The sequence below is a fragment of the Rhipicephalus microplus genome, chromosome X (genome assembly GCF_043290135.1).
Source record: "Rhipicephalus microplus isolate Deutch F79 chromosome X, USDA_Rmic, whole genome shotgun sequence".
Classification (NCBI taxonomy): Eukaryota; Metazoa; Arthropoda; class Arachnida; order Ixodida; family Ixodidae; genus Rhipicephalus; species Rhipicephalus microplus.
Window position 1 is genome coordinate 464086157 of NC_134710.1, and position 23281 is coordinate 464109437.

At 43.4% G+C, this 23281-nt stretch overlaps 1 protein-coding gene across 7 annotated transcripts in view; it reads left to right on the forward strand.

Moving 5' to 3' along the window:
- Nucleotides 1–23054, forward strand: part of AspRS-m (aspartyl-tRNA synthetase, mitochondrial) — a 382875-nt gene extending 359821 nt beyond the window's left edge. For all 7 annotated transcript variants that reach the window (XM_075880712.1, XM_075880709.1, XM_075880711.1 and 4 more), the window contains one exon: nucleotides 22893–23054. The gene's annotated coding sequence lies outside the window, so the exon portion shown is untranslated. The remainder of the gene's footprint in view (nucleotides 1–22892) is intronic.
- The last annotated feature ends 227 nt before the right edge of the window (nucleotides 23055–23281 follow it).

The following is a 23281-nucleotide window of genomic DNA, read 5'->3' on the forward strand; positions in this document are numbered from 1 at the left end:
TTTTGGGGGGGGGGGGGGGGGGGGTTAACATCCTCAAGCGGCCCAGGTTACAGAAGATGCCATAGCTGAGAGCTTTGGCTAATTTAGACTAGCTGGAGTGCATTAGCATGCACTGAAATCTACATGGCGTCTTTGTCGTTATGCTACACGTTTCTTCAAGAGGTGTGCACATAAAATATGTTTTCATTATTATTTATACACCGTAAGAAAAGATTTGCCAGGTGTTACTGCTGGAACAGTAATGGTACGCTATAATAATAATATAATAGTGTATATAGTGTTATAATAGTGTATATAGTATGCGCACACTGCTGACTGGGAAAAAAATTCAAGTATGCAGATATACTCGCATGCTCCCCAAGCCTTACTTTGCCTGCGTACTTTGTAGACTCTTCAACACGACTCTTGGTGAAATGCGACGTGTTATACACTCGCAATTGCTGGTACGTAGTTTTCTCATTGGCTCAGGTATTCTGGGTTTAACATTTGCTCATTATGGCCATGTCAGTTGTAAATAAAATTTGATTTTATAGATCGACACTTTCACATTAAGTGTGTCTGTTTTTTGTTAAAGGTGCAATAAAAAGTTTATTTTATTTGGGTTGAACGTGCTTCGTCTTACTGAGAATTCAGTCAGATTAACTTTCACCTCTTCAGAAAGTGGGAACAAAATTTTAAAAACAATGATCAACAAAAGTTTATGGCCACCTAGGTCAAGCGACTAGTTCACCTGAAAAAAGGCACGAGCGCATTATGCAAAATGGAAAATAGGACTATCGTGGCAACCCTCCTCCTCTCAATTTTTCGTCCTTTCTTTCTATTTGGGGACCTTACCAGTGACATTATGAAAGAAGTTTTCTGTTCATGATTTATTTCTAGTGGGACACCTTGCAACCGGTCTAACCGGTCTTGCAACCGGTCTTGCAACCGCGAGTTGTAAAAGCGGCTCTGCCGCTGTCAAAAGCGAATACATGGGAAATATAGGGAGTTTTGCTTTGTAGAAGTCCTCAGAATTATATGAAGCGCGTTTTTTTATTGCATGTCATAATAAATGACGCTTGCAGAAGGAAAATTCTCAAATTTACTCGATGAACCTGGCTTTCATATAAATCATGTAGACTCAAATTATAAATGTTTTTTTTCTAATTGATGGGTGTAGTATGTTTTGTAGTCATTCTCTGATATAAAAAAACACAAGATCTTGTGGTTCTCACTGCGTACATGGTACAGCACAATTATATTTAATCACCCTGCCATTATTTCCCAGATGTGATATGGTTGTACTTACCCAAAAGTACAAAGATTATACCAGTAAAATCATGACCCTCAAAAAAATTCTCAAGAAAGTCTAGAAAATATCTTGTTTCCGGCAAGTATCATCACATTTACCGAATATCGAACACTGCCTCGTTTAGGCTCCAGGCACGATTGGTTGAAACAGGCTGAGCCGGGTCCAGCCCAAACCTTTCGGGCCCGGTTAAGTACGGGCAAGATTTAAAAACATAGGGCCAGGCTCAAACAAGCCGGAGCATAAAGTTTTTGGGCCGGGCTCGAACCGGAAAAATCGGCTTGTGCAGTCTCTATGGGGATCTTGCGAAACTGAGCATGCTGCGAGTGCAGCATGTAGTCATGTTTTACATGACACGGATAGCATAATTATTATGTTTGGCGGTGTCATTTACCCTCGACGCATATTAACGTTACGTGATACCTTATTTTGTATACGTGGAGATAGCGAAACGGACACAACGTTATGAGCGTAACTTATAGTCAGGTTTTACATAAAATGCGTAGCACATTATCATGTTTATTTGGGCCATTTATCTTCAACGTGTATTCACGTCACATGATATCTTATTTGCTGTATGCGGAACTAGCTAAACAGCCTCAAGTAAGCTGATAGTGTAGTATGTAGTCATGTTTTACATGACACACATAGCATGATTATCATGTTTGGCTGTGTCATTTATCTTCGACATGTATTCACCTCGCGTGATACCTTATCTCGTATGTGGGGAGCTAGTGAAACAGCCACGAGCATGCTGTGCGCTTGTTTTACATGACACGCATAGCATGATTATCATCTGTGGCAGAGTCATTTAGCTTCGACGTGTATTCACGTCAAGTGATACCTTTTTGGTATAGGGACAGCTAGCAAAACAGCCGCGAGCACGCTGTGAGCAATGCATGTAGTCAAGTTTTACATGGCATACATGATTATCATGTTTGGCCATGTCATTTACCTTCGACATGTATTAACATCATGTGATAACTTTCATGGTATCTGCGGAGCTAGTGAACTGGCTGTGAGAACGCTATGAGAGTAGAATGTAGTGAAGTTTTACATGACCTGCATAGCAGGATTATCATATTTGGTCGTGTCATTTACTTTGGATGTGTATTCACGACACGTGATGACTTTTTTGATGTATAAGGAGCTAGCGGAGCTAATGCAAGCACGCTGTGAACATCACATGTATTCATTATATACATGACATGCATAGCATGAGTATCATGTTTGGCCCTGTCATTTACCTTCGACATGCATTCACGTCATGTGATACCTTACATGGTGTATGCGGAGCTAGCAAAACAGTCTCGAGTACTTGGGTCGAAGCATGTAGTCATGTTTTACTGATACACATAGCATGATTATCATGTTTGGTCGTGTCATTTACCTTCGACGTGTATTCACAGCACGTGATATGCTGTGAGCGTATCATGTAGTCATCTTTTACATGACATGCATACCTTGATTATCATGTTTGGCCGTGTCATTTACCTTCAACGAATGTTGACGTCACCACGTGACACCTTATTTGGTATATCTGGAGCTAGTGAAATGGCTGCGAGCACGCTGTGAGCGTAGCATGTAGTTATGTTTTACGTGACATGCATAGCATGAATATCATGTGTGGCCGTGTCATTTACCTTCAACGGGTATTCACGTCACATGCTACCTTATTGGTATATGCGGGGCTAGCGAAGGGGCCTCGAGCATGCTGTTAGTGTAGCATGTAGTCATGTTTTACATGACACATATAGCATGAGTATCAATCACGTTTGGCTGTGTCGTTTACCTTCGACGTGTATTCATCTCGTGTGATACTTTATTTCGTATATGCGGAGCTAGCAAAACGGCCACAGGTACGCTGTGAGTGTCAAGTTTTACATGACAGGCATAGCATGATTATCATGTTTGGTCGTGTCATCTACTTTCCATGTGTATCGACATCACGTTATACATTATTTCGTGTATGTGAAGCTAGTGAAACGTCCGCAAGTATGCTGTGAGCGTAGCATGTAGTCAAGATTTCCATGACAAGCATAGCATGATTATCATGTTTGGTCGTGTCATTTATTTTCTATGTTTTCACGTCACGTGATACCTTATTTGCTGTATGCAGAGCTAGCGAAATGGCCAAAAGTACGCTGTGAGCATAGCGTGTAGTCATGTTTTACATGACACACCTAGCATGATTGTCATGTTTTGCTGTGTAATTTACCTTAGACCTGTGTTCACGTCGCATGATACTTTATATGGTATATGCGGAGCTTCCAAAACGCCCGCGAACAGCCTATGGGAGTAGCATGGATTGATGTTTTACATGACATGCATAGCATGATTATCATGTTTTGCTGTGTCATTTACCTTCGACGTGTATTCACGTTGCATGCTACCGTATTGGTATATACGTGCTAGCGAAACGGTCGTAAGCACCCTGCTGTGAGCGTAGCATGTTGTCATCTTTTACATGACACGCATAGCATGATTATCATGTTTGGCTGCTTCATTTACCTTCGACAGGTATTCACGTGACGTGATACCTTATTCGGTTATGCGGAGCTAGCGAAACAGCCGCGAGCACGCTGTGAGCCTAGCATGTAGTCATGATTTACATGACATACATGATTATCATGTTTGGCCGTGTGATTTACCTTCGACGCATAATCACGTCATGTGATACCTTATTTGGTATATGCGGAGCTTGAGAAACGGCCGCGAGAATGCTATGGGCGTAGCATATAATGATGTCTTGCATGTCGCACATAGCATGATTATCATATTTGGCCGTGTTAATTGCCTTCGACATGTATTCAGGTCGCGCACTACCTTATTTTGTACTGCGGAGCTAATGAATCGGCCGTGAGCATGCTGTGAGAATAGCATGTAGTCGTGTTTTACGTGACACGCATAGCATGAGTATCACGTTTTATAGTGTCATTTATCTTTGACGTGTATTCACATCACATAATACCTTATTTGGTATATGTGGAGCTAGGGGGATGGCCGTGAGCATGCTGCGAGTGTAGTATGTAGTTATGTTTTACATGACACTCATGGCATGATTGTCATGTTTGGCTGTGTCATTTGCCTTCAACGTGTATTGACTACGCATAATACCTTATTTAGTATATGCGGACCTAGTGAAACGCCCTTGAGCATGTTATCAGGGTAGCACATAATCATCTTTTACATGACACGCATAGCATGATTATCATGTTTCGCCGTCTTATTACCTTCGATGTGCATTCACATCACGTGATACCTATTGGTATATGTCGAGCTAGCGAAACAGCCGTAAACAATCTGTGAGCATAGCATGATTATCATGTTTGGCCTTGTCATTCACTTTTCACATGAATTCACATCGCATGATACTTTATATGGTATATGGAGAACTAGCGAAACGACCGCAAGCACGCTGAGAAAGTAGCATGTTGACGTCTTTTACATGACACACATAGCATGATCATCATGTTCGGCCGTGTCATTTACATTCAGCGTGTATTTACGTTGCCTGATACATTATATGGTATATGCCGAGCTAGTGAAACAGCCGCGAGCTTGCTGTGAGCGGAGCATGTAGTCATGTTTTACACTATTTGTATGGCATCATTGTCATGTTTTGCCGTGTCATTTACGTCATATTCACGTCACTTGATCCCTTACATGGTATATGCAGAGCTAGCAAAAGGGTCACGAGCACACTGTGAGCCTAGCATGTACTTATGATTTACATGACGTACATGATTGCCAAGTTTGGCCATGTCATTTACCTTCAACGGGTATTCACTTCACGTGATACCTTATTTGGTATATGCGGAGCTAAAGAAATGGCCGCAAAAAGGCTATGAGCGTAGCATGTAGTGATGTATGACTTGATGCACATAGCATGATTATCATGTTTGGCCGTATAATTGACTTTGACGTGTATTCACCTAGCAAAATACCTTATTTGGTACTGTGGAGCTCCCGAAATGGCCGCGAGCGTGCCGTGAGACTAGCATGTAGTCTTGTTTCACATGACACTCATTGCATGAGTATCATGTTTGGCAGTGTCATTTACCTTCGACGTGTACGTGTTGACAACACGTAATACCCTGTTTGGTATATGTAGATCTAGGGGGATCGCCGCGAGCATGCGGTGAGCATAGTGTGTAGTTTTCGTTTACATGACACTCGTGGTATGATTTTCATGTTTAGCCATGTCATTTGCCTTCAATGTGTGTTGACGTCACGTGATGCCCTATTTAGTATATGCAGAGCTAGTGAAACGCCCATAATCACGCTGTCAGTGTAGCACAGTTATCTTTTTTATGACAGGCATAGCATGATTATCATGTTTCGCTGTGTCATTTACCTTAGACGTGTATACACATCGCATGATACCTTATTGGTATATATGGCACTAGCGAAACAGCCGTAAGCATTCTGTGAGCATATCTTGTAGTCATCTTTGCGTAACACGCATAGCATGATAATCATGTTTGGCCGTGTTATTCACCTTTCACGTTTATTCGCGTCAACTGATACCTTATTTGGTATATTGAAAGCTAGCGAAACGACCACAAGCACGCTGTGAGAGTAGCATGTAGACATGTTTTACGTGACACACATAGCATGAGTATCATATTTGGCCATGTTATATGCATTCGACGTGTAGTCAAATCCCGTGATATCTTTTTTCGTATACAGAGTTAGCAAAACGACCGCAAGAACACTGAGTGTGATATGCAGTTAAGTTTTACATGACATGTATAGCATGATTATCATGTATGGTCGTGTCATTTACTTTCGATGTGTATTTTTGTCACATGATACCTTACTTGATGTATGCGGAGCTAGTGAAGCAGCCGCGAGCACGCTGTGAGCGTAGAATGTAGTGATGTTTTACGTGACACGCATTGCAAGATTGTCATGTTTGGCCGTGTCATCTACCTTCGACGTGTATTCACGTTGCCTGATACATTATTTGGTGTGTGCGGAGTTAGCGAAACGGCCGCAACAAAGCTATGAGCATAGCATGTAGTGATGTTTTACATGTTTACGCTTGGCATGATTGTCATGTTTGGTCGTGTCATTTAGTTTCGATGTGTATTCACGTCACGTTATACGTTATTTGGTGTATGCGGAGCTAGCGGATCAACCGTAAGTGCGCTGTGAGCGTAGCATATAGTCATGTTTTACATGACACATATAGCATGATTATCATGTTTCGCCGTGTCTTTTACCTTCGATGTGTATTCACGTTGCCTGATATCTTGTATGGTATATGCGGAGCTTGCGAAACAGCCGCGAGCACGCTGTGAGCGTAGCATGTAGTCATGTTTTACATGACATGTATGGCATGCTTGACGTGTTTTGCCATGTTTTTTACGTCGTATTTATGTCACGTGATACCTTACATGGTATATGAATAGCTAACGGAACGGCCACGAGCACGCTGTAAGCGTAGCGTGTTATGTTTCACATGACACGCATAGCATGATTATCATGTTTGGCCGTGTCAGTCACCTTCGACGTGTATTCACGTCATATGATACCTTATGTAGTATATACGGCGCTTGCGAAATGGCCGTGAGCACCCTGTGACAGTAGCATGTATTCATGTTTTACATTACATGCATAGCATGATTATCATGTTTGGCCGTGACATTTACCTTCGACGCGTATTCACGTCGCGTGATACCTTATTTGGTATATGCGGAGCTAGCGAAATGACCGCAAGCAGGCTGTGAGGGTAGTATTTAGTGATGTTTTACATGACTTGCCTACCATGATTATCATGTATGGCTTTATCATTTACCTTCAACGTATATTCACATCACATGCTAGCTTATATGCGGCACAAGCGAAATGGCCGTAAGCACCCTGTGAGTGTAGCATGTAGTTGTGTTTTTTTTAAGGCATGGCATGATTGTCATATTTGGCCATGTCATTTACCTTTAACGTGTATTCAAGTCACGTGATACCTTATTTGGTATATGCCGAGTTAGCGAATCGGCTGCGAGCATGCTGCGAGAGTAGCATGTAGTCATGTTTCACATGACTCGCATATGATTATCATGTTTGGCTGTGTTATTTACGATCGATGTGTATTCAGGTCACGTGATATCTTATTTTGTATACACGGCGCTAGCAAAACGGCTATGAGCGTAGCATGTAGTCATATTTTACATGATACACATATCATGAGTGTCACATTTGGCTGTGTTGTTTACCTTCGATGTGTATTCACGTCATGTGATACCTTATTTGGTACATGCGGAGCTAGCGAAACTGCCGCCGGTATGCTGTTAGCGTAGCATGTAGTCATATTTTATATGACACACATTCCATGATTATCATGTTTGGCCGTGTCACTTACCTTCGACGTGTACGCATGTCACGTGATATCTTATTTTTTATTTGCAGAGCTAGCAAAACGGTCGCGAGCATGCTGTGAGCATAGCATGTAGTCATGTTTTACATGACACGTAACGCATGATTGTCATGTTTGGCTGTGTCATTGACCTTCCATGTGAAGTCACATCACGGGATACCTTATACGTTATACGCGGAGCTAGTGAAACGGCCGTGAGCACGCTGTGAGCTTAGCATGTAGTCATATTCTCTCGGTTATTAGCCGTAAGCACAAGAGAGGAGGAAGAAGCGAGCATCACGAGCGGCAGTCTCTGGCGTTTTTCAAGGAAGACGATGTTGCGCCTCTGGTCTTCACCCCACACGAATGTGACGTCTTCTCGGGTGAGTTGTGTCAAAGGTTATGCAGTACGTGCAAAAATCTCAATAAAGCATCAGTAATAGGTGCACAGGCCTAAAAATCTCCTGACTGCCTTCTTGTCTGATGGCGTGGGAAAACTTGCAACAGCGGCTATTTTGTCTGGTTCAGGCCATACATCTTCACTGCTGACTAGGTAGTCCAGCCAATCATATCGCTTGAAATACCGCGTGTAGTTGCTTCAAAAGTGCTCGTCAAATGTCACTGAAAATACAATTACATTGTCTAAGTGTAAGAGGCACATTTGCCACTTCAGGCTTGATAGGACTGTGTGTATGAACCGCTGAAACGTTGCCAGGGCTGAGCACAAGCTGAACTGGAGAACTGGAAAACTCATAAAGACCATCGAGTGTCACGAATGCTGTTTTTTCTGGATCCCTTTTATGAACTTCTATTTTCCAATATCCGCTCCATAAATCCATCGAAGAGAAATACCGTGCATGGCGTAGTCCATCGAGAGAATCGTATATACGAGGCAGCGGGTAAACGTCCTTTTTCCTAACCTGATTGAGCTTGCGGTAATCAACGCAAAAACGTAAGGTGCCGTCTTTTTTCTTCACCAATACTACCGGCGTTGCCCAAGGATTTCTTGACAGCTGAACATTGTCATCCTGAAGCACCTTTTGCACCTGACTTTTTTGGCCTCACGTTCCCGTGTCGCTACTCGCTATGGCTTCTGCCGTATGGGTCTGGCCGTTTCATTTGTAATTATGCGATGTTTCAGCAACAGCATTTGGCGAACTTTGGACGCCGAAGAAAAGCAGTCCTGAAATTCAATAGTGAGCTCCAGAAGGCTTTGTTTCGGCGGGGGCAGTAAACTTGCGCCAACGTCGACGGATGACCCAGTGACATCAGCTTTCTCCACAGTCAAGCAGCCTGCAACCTCAGTGAGCTCCTCCACTTACGCGACTGCCATACTTTTTGGAAGATGTCGTCACTTACTGATGTTCGTAACCAGAACGTGCGTGTGTCCAGAATTGAGGGTTACGACGGCTCTTGCAATAGATAGGCCATGGCTGAATAGCAATGCTAAAATTTGTTCACCGATGTAGTCAAGGTTGCCTGGGTGGCCGCATGTTACAGCTATGAGAGCCCTTGAATAGAATGGAAAGGTCACGTGATCTTCGAAGATGCAGAGATGTTTACGTCGCTAGTCGTTACATCTCATATCTAAAACTCGATCTGGGGACATCAAAAATGTAATTGACCTGTCTGGAATGTCTATGACAGCACCGTATTCACACAGGAAATCCATCCCCAAGATCAGGTCTTTGCAGCACTCGGACAAAATCACGAACGTGGCAATAGCAGCTTAATCACCGATCCTAATTCTGGCGGTGCACTTTCCAGTCGGCGTCATCAGTTGTCCCCCTGCGGTTCTTATGTTTGGCCCTGTTCATGAGGTATTAACTTTTTTAACCCAATCGGCAAGCTTCCTGCTCATGATAGAGAAATTTGTGCCAGTGTCTCCTAGCACTGTCACAGGACGTCCGTCTATGTTAACAGCCCCGCCGTAGTGGTCTAGGGGCTAAGGTACTCGGCTGCTGACCCACAGGTCGCGGGTTCCAATCCTGGCTGTGGCGGCTGCGTTTCCGGCGGAGGCGGGAATGTTGTAGGCCCATGTGCTCAGATTTTGTTGCACGTTAAAGAACCCCAGGTGGTCGAAATCTCTGGAGCCCTCCACTACGTCATCTCTTATAATCATATGGTGGTTTTTGGACGTTAAACCCCACATATCAATCAATCAATCACTCATCTATGTAAACAGCTAGGTCCGCGCTTACGATTTCCTGTCGGGTCAGTGGCGTTGCATTGTTTGTAGTATCGTACTGTTACTGGAGGCATTGCAGCATCTCTACGGGCGGTAGCCTTTCTTACAAAGGTCGCAGCTGTTAGTTTCCCCGATGAGGGCTTGGGGACCTGCCCCAGACAGCGTCGGTGTAACTATGATGGTTCGGCGAAGGTGACGAAGAGCGGGATCGATGATACACAGTGGATGGCTGTGCTTGCGGGTGCACGCTGTCATGTTGGGTATCGAAATGGGGTGATGAAAAAGTCGGTGCATAAGTTGGGTATCTTTGCTCACGATATGGACACATGCGGTAAACATGTCCAGCTTCTCCGAAATTGAAACACAGTAGACGGCAGTCGACGGTGCGCCACAGATTCGTCTTCCGAACGAATGGTTGACTGGTATGCACCCTCGGCAACCAAGTTGCAGGTGTTGGCGGTAGGTAGAATACAGTTTCAGTAGGTGCCTTATATTGCAGAGTGGTCGTCGTTAGTGTCGGAGGCGGCAGTGGTGGGTTGTAGACTGGTGCCGCTGGCGCTTTGCAAGAATGAGCCACTGCAGACGAGTTGTGCGGCACTGGCGACGTAGACGAGTTGTGCGGCACTGGCGACGTACAACGGGTGGCTGCTGCTTAGTTAATATATCGCTGGGCTGGTAGTGATTCGGGCTACGAAAATTATTGCCTTATTTCCTGCCGCACAACATCTCCAACTAAAGCCATTGCACGTTCTTTCGGAGTCGCAAGGAAGCTGCAGATCTCCTCACGAACAACCTCGCAAATAAGTTCACGCAGAGAACCGTCACTGCTGGCCATCAGAGCAGAGACGCTGATTGAGGCGTCGTTGAGTCGGTCGTAATAGCGACACTATTGCTGCAGTACGCGCTCAATAGCTGTAGCCTTTTTAATGGATTCGACAACGGTCCTCGGTGGGTTACCAAAAAGGCCGGCAAACAGCTATTCTTTGACACCTCGCATCAAATGGCGGATTTTCTTGGCTCAGACATGTCAGGGTCAGCCCGTCGAAATAGGCGGGTCATGTCCTCCGCAAACATGGCAATACTCCCATTCAGTTTCTGGACCCGAGACTCGATGAGTTGCTGAGCGAAGTCATGGCGGTCATTGTTTGCGAACGTGCTGAAAATCTGCTGCCGGAATTCATCCCATGAAGACAGCGTTGCCTAGTGGTTCTCATACCACATACGAGCGCTGTCTGCTAAAGCAAAGTAGGCGCGTGAAAGCTTTAGCTCGGTGCTTCAGCAGTTTGCCTTGGGGACTCGCTCATACTGAGCTAACCAGTCCTCAACGTCTTCATACGGCTCACTATGGAATGTCTCCAGAATCTGAGGCTGCTCAAAAGTCAGCTGGGAAGCACCTGCAGTTGCCACTTCTCCAGGCGGAGTGCTTTGCTGGGAAAGTTCCAGGGGACACACCTCAAGACTAATTCCTTGCTGTCGGCGACTGAAGCAGTGGACAGGGGTATCCACTGAAGAAACGGGTTGCCGTGTCGGACTTGAAGTGCTGGACTACGGAAGAGTCCCTAGCATCAGTCGTAGAAGTCCAGCACCTCCACCAGTGTTGCAACGTGCAAAGAACAGGACACAAGGTTTCGTTTCGACATAAACAGCAAGGCTCTGTTCGCACACAAAAACAAAGTGCAAGTGCAGATGCGCAACGTCGTCTTCCTCGAAAAACGCCAGAGACCGCTGCTCGTGATGCTTCTTCCTCCTCTATTGTGCTTATGGCTAATAACCGTGACAATATTTAACATGACACGCATAGCATGATTATCATGCTTGGCCATGTCATTTACTTTCGACGTGTGCTCATGTCACGTGATACCTTATTTGGTATATGCAGAGCTCGCGAAACGCCCGCGAGCAGGCTTAAGAGTAGTATGTAGTGATGTTTTACATGACACGCATAGCATCATTCTCATGTTTGGCTGTGTCATTTACCTTCGACGTATACTCATGTCACATGCTATCTTATCGGTATATGTGCGCTAACGAAATGGCCGTAAGCATCCTGTGAGCGTAGCATGTTATCATGTTTTACATGACACGCATAGCATGATTATCATATTTGGCCGTGTCATATACCTTTGACCCGTACTCACGTCACGTGATACCTTATTTGGTATATGCGGAACTAGCAAAACGGCCGTGAGCATGCTGTGAGAGTAGCATGTAGTCATGTTTTACATGACACGCATAGCATGAGTATCATGTTTGGCCGTGTCGTTTACCTTCGACGTGTATTCACGTCGTGTGGTAACATATTTTGTATATGGAGAGCTAGCGAAACGGCCGCGATCACACTGTGAGCGTAGTATGTAGTCATGTTTTACATAACACGCATGGCATGATTATCACGTATGGGAGTGTCATTTACCTTCGACGTGTATTCACGTCACATGATACCTTATTGGTGTATACGGCGCTAATGAAACAGCCGTAAGCTTTCTACGAGTGTAGCATGTAGTCATGTTTTACATGACATGCATGCCATGATTGTTATATTTGGCCGTGTCATTTACCTTCGAAGTGTATTCACATCACGAGATATCTTATTTGGTATATGCGGCGCTAACGAATTGGCCACAAGCACGCTGTGAGCGTATCATGTAGTCATGTTTTACATGACACACATACCTCGATTATCATGTTTGGCAATGTCATTTACCTTCAACGTGTGTTGCTGTTACGTGATACCTTATTTGGTATATGTGGAATTAGTGAAACGGCCACGAGCACGCTGTCAGCATAGCATGTAGTCATGTTTTACATGACACACATATCATGATTATCATGTTTGTCCGTGTCATTGACCTTCGACGTGCATTAACGTCATGTGATACCTTATTTGGTATATGCGGCGCTAGCGAAACGGCCGTGAGCATCGTATGAGCGTAGCATGTAGTCATGTTTTACAGGACATGCATAGCATGATTATGATGTTTGGCCGTGTCATTTACCGTCAATGTGTATTCACGTCACATGTTACTTTATTTGATATATGTGGAGGTCTAGAGCACTGCACAGGCCTGGGCCGGCCCGAAGGCCCGGGCGCGGGCCGGGTCAGGCCTGGTGAGGCATTGTTGGATCAAGCCCAGGCAGGGCTCGGGCACATGAGCTCTAGGCTCAGGTTGGGCCCGGGCCTGAGTAAGGCCTGAATCGGGCCTGTGTTTCACATACAGGGTGTTTCAAGAAATGGGTCCAATATTTTGAAAAACAATAAAAAGGAGGCATCTGCATTTTATTTGCAGTGTTTCTTTTACTTTGGCAAAAGGTATCTTCCGACATGTACAAATAGTTACGGCATAATTGGAAAAATTAAAACAAATAACTCTTCCCAAAATTTGAAACATTTAAATTTTCATTAAGGGTGTTTTTGAAGTGAGTGGTATATGTGTGTTCGGTGCGTGGGTTTCGGTTTTGCCAGCAGAATTAGCCAGATTTCATCACTCAGTAGTGATTACCACTTGCCGCTTTTCCGAAATTTCAAGATGGCTATAGCAATAGCTACTTTTAGGAAGAACTTTAATTCGCCCATTTTACTCGTCCAGCTATCTCGACCAGCTAAAAGTTGATTGTTTTAATTTTTTTATGCACTGCCGTAGTTATTGCTTTTACACATCAGAGGATGCATTCTGCCCAAGTAAAGGAAATGCCGCTGGTAGAATGCAGATGCCTCCTTTTCGTAGTTTTCAAATAATAATACACACATTTCTTAAAACACCCGAATATCAATACAACGGCGTGTCTACGCTGTTTGCCTTTGTTGTTTTGCAGTGTTTAACATCCTGAAGCGGCCCAGGTTACAGAAGATGCCGTAACTGAGAGCTTTGGCTAATTTAGATTAGCTAGACTGCGTTAGCTTGCACTGAATTCAGAAAATACATAGCGTCTCTGCTGGTATGCTACACGTTTTTTTTTTTTCAAGAAGTGTGCACGTAATATCTGTTTTCACTATTATTTATACACCGTAAGAAAAGATTTGCCAGGTGCTACTGTTGAAACAGCCACCGTACACTGCTAATGCTATAATAGTGTATATAGTATGTGCACACTGCTAACTAGAAAAAAAATTCGAATATGCAGATACACTCGCATGCTCACCAAGCCTTTCTCGGCCTGCGTATTTTGTAGACTCAACGCGACTCGTGAGTCATGAATAATTCAGGAGCTATTGTTGAAGCACTTTAACTGCGAGATACGAAGTGGTTCATGACAGGCGCGCTAATTGATGGATACGTGTCCATTTTTCGTGCTATCAAGGCAGTTGCAAATATTTAGTGCTTGGTAATTACCTAAAAATCTTAATAATTAAAGTGAAATGTCTATCATTTAGAATAAGTGTTTGCTTATTTTTACAGACACCGTGGTTTTCGTATTTCGACAGTAATTCATAAGCGTCCTCAAACGTCGAAGTGCAAGTGTTCTTATGGCGCTCAAAAACGTGTAAGCACTTCCGCGGGGGAAGTAAGAGCTCTATGTAAGAAAAATCATTGTTATGATCTTGTTTTGCTGCTGTACACCTTGAAACAAGGAGGCGGGGGTTTATAGGCACGGCTGCATTGGCACCTTTTACCGGATGAATGCGCGACAGCTCTTGCGGCACCCGGATTTCAGGAATTTCGCATCCCTTCAAAGTTCTTCCTCCAATTTCTGCCATTTTTTTCGATATTAACAGATAAGTATAAGATGCACCAAAGCTGGAAACATGAGCCCCTAATCCTTGGGTGCACGTTAAAGAACCCCAGGTGGTCTAAATTTCCGGAGCCCTCCACTACGGCGTCTCTCATAATCATATAGTGGTTTTGGGACGTTAAACCCCACATATCAATCAATCATGAGCCCCTAATCCTGTAAATAATTTATTGTATACAGTCACGCCCTGACACAAACGAAAGATAAATTTCATTGGTGTCTGGAGACGACCAACCTGCTTTCGTCGCACAGTTTTGCAAGCTGCATAATGTCAAGGAAACTATGCGCCATCGTAGCAACTGTGAACCGAGTCAAATACGACGTGTCGTACACTCACGATTGCTGATACGTAGTTTTCCCATTGGCTCGGGGGTTCTAGGTTCAATGTTTGCTCATTATGTCTATGTCAGCTGTAAATAAAAGCTGATTTTATAGATCAACACTTCCCAACTAAGTGTGTCTGTTTTTATACAAAGGTGCAATAAAAAGTTTATTTTATTTGGGCCGAACGTGTTTGGTCTTAGTGAGAAATCAGTCAGATTAACTTTCGCCTCTTCAGAAAACGTGAACAAAATTTTAAAAAAATGATCAACAAAATTTTATGGCCACCTGGGCCAAGCGACCAGTGGACTCGAAAAAAGACACGAGTGCATTGCGCATGCATGTGAAGTGGTAATGTAGGACTTCCACAGCAACCCTCCTCCTCTCAATTTTTCATTCTTTCTGTCTATTTGGGGACCTCACCAGTGATGCCATGAAAGAAATTTTCTGTTCATTATTTATTTCTAGTAAGATGCCTGGCAACCGCCGGTGGTAAAAGCAGCTCTGCCGGGAGCGAATACATGGGGGGGTATAGAGAGTTTCCGTCCCGTGGAAGCCTCTCAGAACTATCTAAAGTGTGTTGTTTTTTAATTGCTTGGCGTAACAAGTGGTGCTTGCAGGAGGCTTGTCACATTTGCTCGACGAATGCGGCTTTCATTAATTTACGTAGACTTTTATTACAATTGTCATTTTTTTAATTGATGGGTGTATTATATTTTGTAGTCATTCTCTTAAATGAAAAACTCAAGATTTTGTGGTTCTCACTGCATACATGGTACAGCCCACTTATATTTAATTACCCAGCCATTATTTCCTGGAAGTGATATGGGCATACCCAAAAGTACACAGCTTATACCAGTTAAACTCATGACCCTCAAAGAAGTTCTCAAGACAGTCTAGAAAATATCTTGTTTGTGGCAAGTATCGTCACAGTTACCGAATATTCAACAGTGCCTTGTTTGTGCTCCCGGCATGATTGGTTGAAACAAGCCGGGCCAGGTTCAAACCTTTCTGGCCTGGCTGGGTACAGGTCGTATTTAAAAATACCGGGTGGGGCTCGAGTGGGCCGGAGCATGAAGTTGTTAGGCTAGGCTGGGCTCGGGCTGGAAAAATCGGCCCATGTAGTGCTTTAGTATAGCGCATAAAATGAAGAAGAGATAACCAAGAAATTTCAACAAAACACATTATACTGACTTTTGTAGCCACAACACTTCCCACAGAAAAAGTTACGGGCTACCTTAAACTGTCAATTAGGTCATACATCACTAACCTGTGGCACTGCTTCAAGTGCCAGCGCTTTGGTCATGGCACTCAGAACTTCCGAGGGCAGCTAGATGTGCAAAATGCAGCGCAACGGGACATTTCGCCGACGATGAGTGTAACTCACAAGTGCACTGTGCCAACTGTGAGGGTGACCATCCCGCATATTCCAGGTCATGCATGGCCTAGAGGGAAAAAGAAATAATTACTACAAAAATCAAGTTGAACATCAGTTACCATGAAGCGAGGCAGCGTGTCTCCCCACATTTTGCAGGGAACACGTTTTTTGCTGAAGTGGTGCGAGGGTAGCCAGCACCACTACCGCGTTCGGCGGTGCTCCAAACATCGCGTGCATGCAGAGGCAAACACTCCCAGCCCCAGCGGGGGGAGCAGCCTTGGCTGCCCCGCCCTCATTGAACGCGGCCCCACCGAAAGCCCCTGCGAACAATGGCAGTAGCCAGGGCAGCGCACAAGCTAAAGAGGTCCCTGTAGCCTCTGGCTCGGTGGTGCTGAAGGCTTCGTCCATCGTGATGAAGCCCACTTTACGTACAATACTGTCTGGTGCCTCTCCTGAAGTGATAGACACCACTGGTTTATCGGCGCAGACTGTGCCAAAGGAGCGGCGAGATCCCCTCGACCGCTCAAAAAAAAAAATGCCAATAACAGGGCCTGACAAAGGCTCTCAGAAATGAGTCACTTTTCTTTTTCGAGACACACAGCACACACAAACACTTATAAGATGAAGAAAATACTACAGTGGAATGTTAGAGGCCTTCTACACAATTTAGACGATATACAAGAGCTCCTTACTAAGTTTTCTTTAAAAGTGCTGTGTGTACAAGAGACTCACTTAAATCCAAAGCATACGAATTTTCTCTTTCATGTTGTTTTTCACAAGGACTGACGTGAATTTCTCGCATTATCTGGTGGTGTTTCAATTATACTCGACTGCACTGAAGGCAGTAGCCATTCGTGCCATAATTGCAAACTCCTTACTATCTGCTCAATATATATACCCCCACATTACCAGTTACACAAACACGAACTCCAATCATTTATAGACAAGTTGCTGGAGCCCTACCTTATTCTCGGTGATTTTAATGCTTATAGCAGCCCGTGGGATGACTTTCGTTATCGACGCGCGAAGCAGGCTTATTGAAAATTGTATCATTTCCATAAGTGCATGTCTGCTGAATAAAAAAAGCCCACGTTTTTTAGTCTCATAAACAACACTTATTTCTCCATCAATCTTAGCATCATCTCCACATCCATTTTACTTGATTTAAACTGGGCATTGGTTAAAGATCTCTATGGGAGTGACCACTTCCCAATACTTTTCAAAACGCAAATACTGGGAGGATTTTCACAACGCTATTTAAGGTCTCGTGGGCGGACCTGTCTTGTTTTAGTATTGACGCTGCTATGAAATATTTTACTGCTTTTATCATCAATAGAGCTACCAAATTTATACCAGAAACTAGTGCCACCAGTAAAGGTCGTGTTTCCAGGCAAAATGACGACTGCTGCAAGGCTAGGAAGAAACAAAGTAAAGCGTCGGGGTTTCTGCGCGATTCCCCCACAGCAAGAAACCTGATTAATTTGAACATATCAAATCAGAAGTACGATGGACACACCGGCAGGCGAGAAGGAAGAGCTGGCAGAGGTTCATATCTAGTGTGAATTCTTACAGAGATGAGGCTAAGTAAGGTCTAGCAAAGCGTAAAGAAAATAAAAAGTCAACCAACGCACTTCACACCCTTTGTAGACACCCAGAGGGAAAGCCTGGAACTCTAAGCGGACTCTCTGGGAGCACATTTCTAATCCATATCCAGCTTGACATACTAGTCAGACCAATTCCAAAGGCACAAAACAACATGTGAACGACAAATGTTAGATAGTACATCTTCAAATAGGGAAATGTATAATGAACCATTCCGCTTAGCAGAGCTACAGGCAGCGCTGAACAGCTGCAACAAGTTTTCTCCAAGTTCTCATCGCATTACTAATGGAATGTTGAAACACTTAGCCCAGGAAACTCAAAAAACCTTACTCTCCCTGTACAGTGCCATCTGGTTTTCCGGCGCTATTCCCGCCTCCAGGAAACAGGCCATTGGGATTTCTATATTGAAATAGCTCAAGGATCTTTCCTTCATCACAAGTTACAGGCCGATCGCGCTGACAAGTTGCTTGTGTAAGCTTTTGGAAAAAAGGATTAACTGTCGATTAATACATCTCCTAGAGTCAGGCAAACTCCTTGACCCATACCAGTGTGGCTTTCGAGAAGGTCGATCCACCACTGATCACCTCGTACATATTGAGGCGGAAATTTGTGAAGCCTTCGGGTGCAAGCAATTTTTCTCTGACTGTTCCTTGACATGGAAACAGCATACGACACAACTTGGTGGTTCCGAATACTGAGAGATCTATTCCACGTAGGTTTACGCGGTAAAATGTTGGTTATAATAGAGAGTTACCTCTTGAATCGCACTTTCCGAGTCCAAGTGGGAAACGTGCTTTCAAAAACATTTGTTCAGGAAACAGGAGTACCACAAGGTGGCATTTTTAGCTGCACGCTTTTTATTATTAAAATGAATTCGCTGTGTCTGCACATCCCAAGGAACAGGTTTCATTGCACGTATGCAGATGACCTGCAGGTAGGCTTTAGATCCTACAAGTTGGGAACATGAGAGACAGGTTCAGCTTGGTTCGAACAAATTGGCAAAATGGGTGGATGAAAACGGTTTCCTTTTTATTCCTCAAAAAAGCACATGTGTCCTCTTCACAAGAAAGTGGAGCCTACATCCCAATCCCAACATACACCTACAAGGTCAATGCCTATCTGTAGATACAGAACAGAAATTTTTAGGCTTGATTTTTGACAGCAAGCTATCGCTTGGGCCATACATAAAATATATCAAAAACAAATGTATGAAAGCAATAAATGTCTTAAGGGTCCTGTCACGTACGTACATCATTGGGCAGTGACAAAAAATTTCTCCTAAACCTGTACAAAAGTCTTTTACGCACATGACTTGACAATGGAGCCATAGTCTACCAGTCTGCTACACCAAGCACGTTGAAGATTCTTGATTTTGTCCATCATCTGGGCATTCACCTCTCTACAGGTGCATTTCGCACAAGCCCTGTAGAAAGCCTATATGTAGAGTCGAACGAGTGGTCGCTCCGCCTTCAGAGAACTTGTATATCCTTCTTGTATTACTTACATGAAATGCAGATAAGAAACACCTAAAACACTCCACAATTAATCATTTGCCCAGTTAACCGGCTTTCAATGAGACGACTTTCTCACTTTGCTTGAGGGGCCTAGGTAAAGAAACCGGTGTGCGGCTTTCTGAAAACTGTCTAATAGCTCCCGCTGCATATCCAACGCCGTGGCAGTGGCAGCTCATTGACTGTGATTTATGCTTTGTTGAAGTAACAAAATACGCTTCTAGTGAACATATACATTCTCATTTTCTTGAATTGAAGCTGAGGTACTCCTGTCCTGAATTCTTTACGGATGCTTCAAACTCTTTCACTGGTGTGTCCTATGCTGCCATTAGACTATTCTTCTGTGATTCTGGTATTTTGCATCATAATTCAATCATAATTACCGCAGAAGCTTAAGCACTACTGATGGCCAGTAAAGAGAGTAAGGAATTGAAACTTCTATGCACAGTTATATACACGGATTCTTTGAGCATCGTCAGAGATTCAAAATCTCTACATAAACATAAAATCCTGTCTTTGTCTCACTATACACACTTTTATGCACGATACACACACTCAAGCAACACGTAGTAGTGTGCTGGGTGCGAGGGCACCGTGATATCGGGAGAAATGTCTTGGCGGATCAACTTGCTGCATGCGCTCCAGTAAACACTGTCGCCAATACACCCATAGAGGCCCCTGCGCTTGACCTGAAGCCTTTGCTTTGACGAGAGCTTAGGACATGTTGACAGTGATCATGGGATAGGCAAACGCAAAACAAATTACGTGTAATCAAACCGAGACTTGGTGAATCTCGTTAGTCTAGTCTTATCACCAGAACAGTGCCTTTTATCTCCGCTACACACATTTCACCTCACTTTCATGATTTTAATACTTGTATGTTTTAACCTGCCTCAGTGCACGAAATTTCAGGCCTTTTTAAAGCCACGTAGTAGTATCATGGTTCATATCCTGTCATATCGTATCAAACCATGCACCATTGTTCTTTTATCATCATTGTCCATGGCGCTCTTTGGCCAAACATGGCCCTTGTGCCAATAAAACCAACATATTAATAAGAATAACATATTTTCGCATCAGCAAATGAAATGGAGTTCTCTTAAGATGGGGGTTGGGGAGATTGGCTCCAAGAGATTTGCAACGAATAAATATGTTTTTAGCTCTTCACAAGGGGCCCAAAATAATTGTTCAGGCGCTTGAATGTAAATGCAATTAGCTTCTCCACTGCACTTGAGGATGTGAAGTTAACTGATCCAGAGTGCTCGCAGATGCAAAATTTGCTGCTGCAAAGTGCTCTGAAAGTAAAAATTTTACTGCTTCGAAAATAGCTCGATATCAGAAAATTTTGGCAGCATCACCGTAATTTTAATGGAGTATTCACTTCGGTTTTAATCTACACAACAACTTTCTTTGTGATTAGAAATGGTGTTTCTTTCTGCAGCATCGATAACAATGGCTGTGCATTTTTATTGAATTGACACTGCATGTTGCATGCATAGGTCAGCAAACTCGCTCCTGAGCAGACTCACTCAAGACTCAGATCGAGCCGTTAGTCTGAGTCTTGAGTCTATGTGAGTAATATTAGGTGAGTTGAGTGTTGTGATTACGGTTGAGAAAACTTAAGTGAGTCAGAGTGAGCCCGGTTAAGGCGAATTTCGGCGAGTGCGAGTCTGAGTGGTCCTGAATACCAAAATGTATTTCTTGCGCGAGCCTGAGTGAGCTTGTGCGAGTCTGAGTGAGCTGTACACTTTTTTGTTGATCTATAGTTCTGCTTACTCAACTTTAGCATTACTATCAGCCTTGCGTAGGCTCATGTTTATACTTACGCCGACTCACGCATACTTCAAAGCACCATTGCTTATATGCCAGTTTAATAAGTATTGGTCAGAAGCTTAATTTTTGAATATAAGTGGTTTCATGACCTCTCCACTCTTGAAAACTTTTTTCCATAATTTTTGACAAATTTATTTTATGTGAGTCATCTATTTCAATAAAAAAGTGCTTGCTGGATTGCAACCACTGATATCTCATATATAAAAGTACGAAATCAAGAGGCATTGAATAAAGCTTCGATTGCGCGAGATATTGGTGTTACAGAGCATTGACACCACGTTTTAATAAGCCAGTTGTACGTTAATGGACTCATGAGTCAGCTCACTCACTCAGATAAAGCCACAAGTCCAACAGAGTCTGGCTGAAAAACGTTTTATTGAATCTGAGTCCAAGCAAGACCAGTTGAGGAAAGGTTTAGTGAATCTGAGTCCGAGTGAGTCCCAAAGGTAAAATATATTTCGGGAAATTTGCTAAGGCACGTTCCCGGGTTACTGGGTTCATCATTCATATGGCTATAGCACACCATGACAAGGTCACAAAATAGAGAGACACACACGGTGCTGTATGTGTGTGTGTGTCTCATTTGTGTCCTTGTTATGATGCGTTATAGCCATGTGAATATTTCAAGAGTGAGTCTCAGTGAGCTTCATGTGTTTTGCCGACCTATGTATGCGTGTAATATTCATATAGTCCCAGCCAGGCTATGATAGCTATAAAAATTATAACATTTTTTTACACTTTTTTAGATACTAAAAGACTTCCACCTTTAACTATAAAATTTTGAAAATGGCTGCAAAAAACGCTAGTTCCACTGTACAATGACTACTGTAATGCCAGTACATCTTTATAAAAGCGGTGCGGTGATTGGAACCAGCCGATGACGTCAGCGGCAGCGTAAAGAGCGTGTTTGATCTCACCTGCCGGGGTCTTGGAATTTTGAGACAAAGGAGTACTGACACGATTTTTATGCCAAGTTTATTGCTCTAAATAATAATGCTGGTGTCGAGAACCCTGGAAAGTGTGTCGTGCCTGAGAATGTACTCAACATATTTTCAATACTGCTACCTTAAAACAGCAATTTTGGTTTGGGTATCGAGAGGGTAGCTTCGCATCGACATGTCAAGAGAGGTCTTCATGTCACAGGATGACTGCAAGTCACGACGTATTAGCAGCAGCTGCCTGTTCGCTGTCAGTGACATGTGGTTCACGCAAACAACGGCAAAGAAATTGTCGTCCAGAGACTGAGACAGGGCTTTCTGTATTTTAGGCTGCAGGCAGGGTGCAAATTTTGCCAACTCAAGCAACTGTGTTGATTCATGGTAATGTCTATTGCAGTGGGGCTGGCTTACAGATGCTGGGCAACGAAAACATTAAAACCAAAGTAAAATATCTTATACACGTCGTCTGGCTCCAGTATGTTGATAGTGTTGATAATGCACATGAAGGAAACAAAAAATTGTCCAGATGCAGTGAACCAAATTTGATCCATTTTTGCTTTATTCTCAGTATTCAATACAACACTAACTCTACTGCAAGAGGACACAGATTTTTAAAAATTGTTGCACACCCCTGTTAATACAACATCAATGTCCATAAGTGGCCGTCTTGGCTCGTGCTGATAGTTTGTTGATGCGCTCTAGCAATGAAGGTTTTTTCATTTTAAACATTTTAATTTTTTACAGGTACACGTCAGAAATATTGTCGGCGGAGAAAGGCAGGGGACCAAACCTGGGGAAGGAGGACTTCAAAGAAGAAGATTGACTAGCCACAAGTGAAGGAGGATGCACTTAAGGCTGAGGTTGCCGTACTTTAGTTACTTCAATAAAATTATTGGGAAATGCCCACATCGATTGTTTTGTTAGGATTTAGTTGGAATTGTGCCGTGGCAGATGCACACTCATGATACACTGTGCAGAAGAAGGTGGAAATAGGGTCGCAGGCATAGGTTGGCACTTTGAGAGGCTGCTCACTTATACTCACCACGATTTTTTCAGCTTTTGCACTCACATTCATACTCACATCTGCTCACACTCGTAGGTACTCACGAACATTTTAACGACGACTCACACTC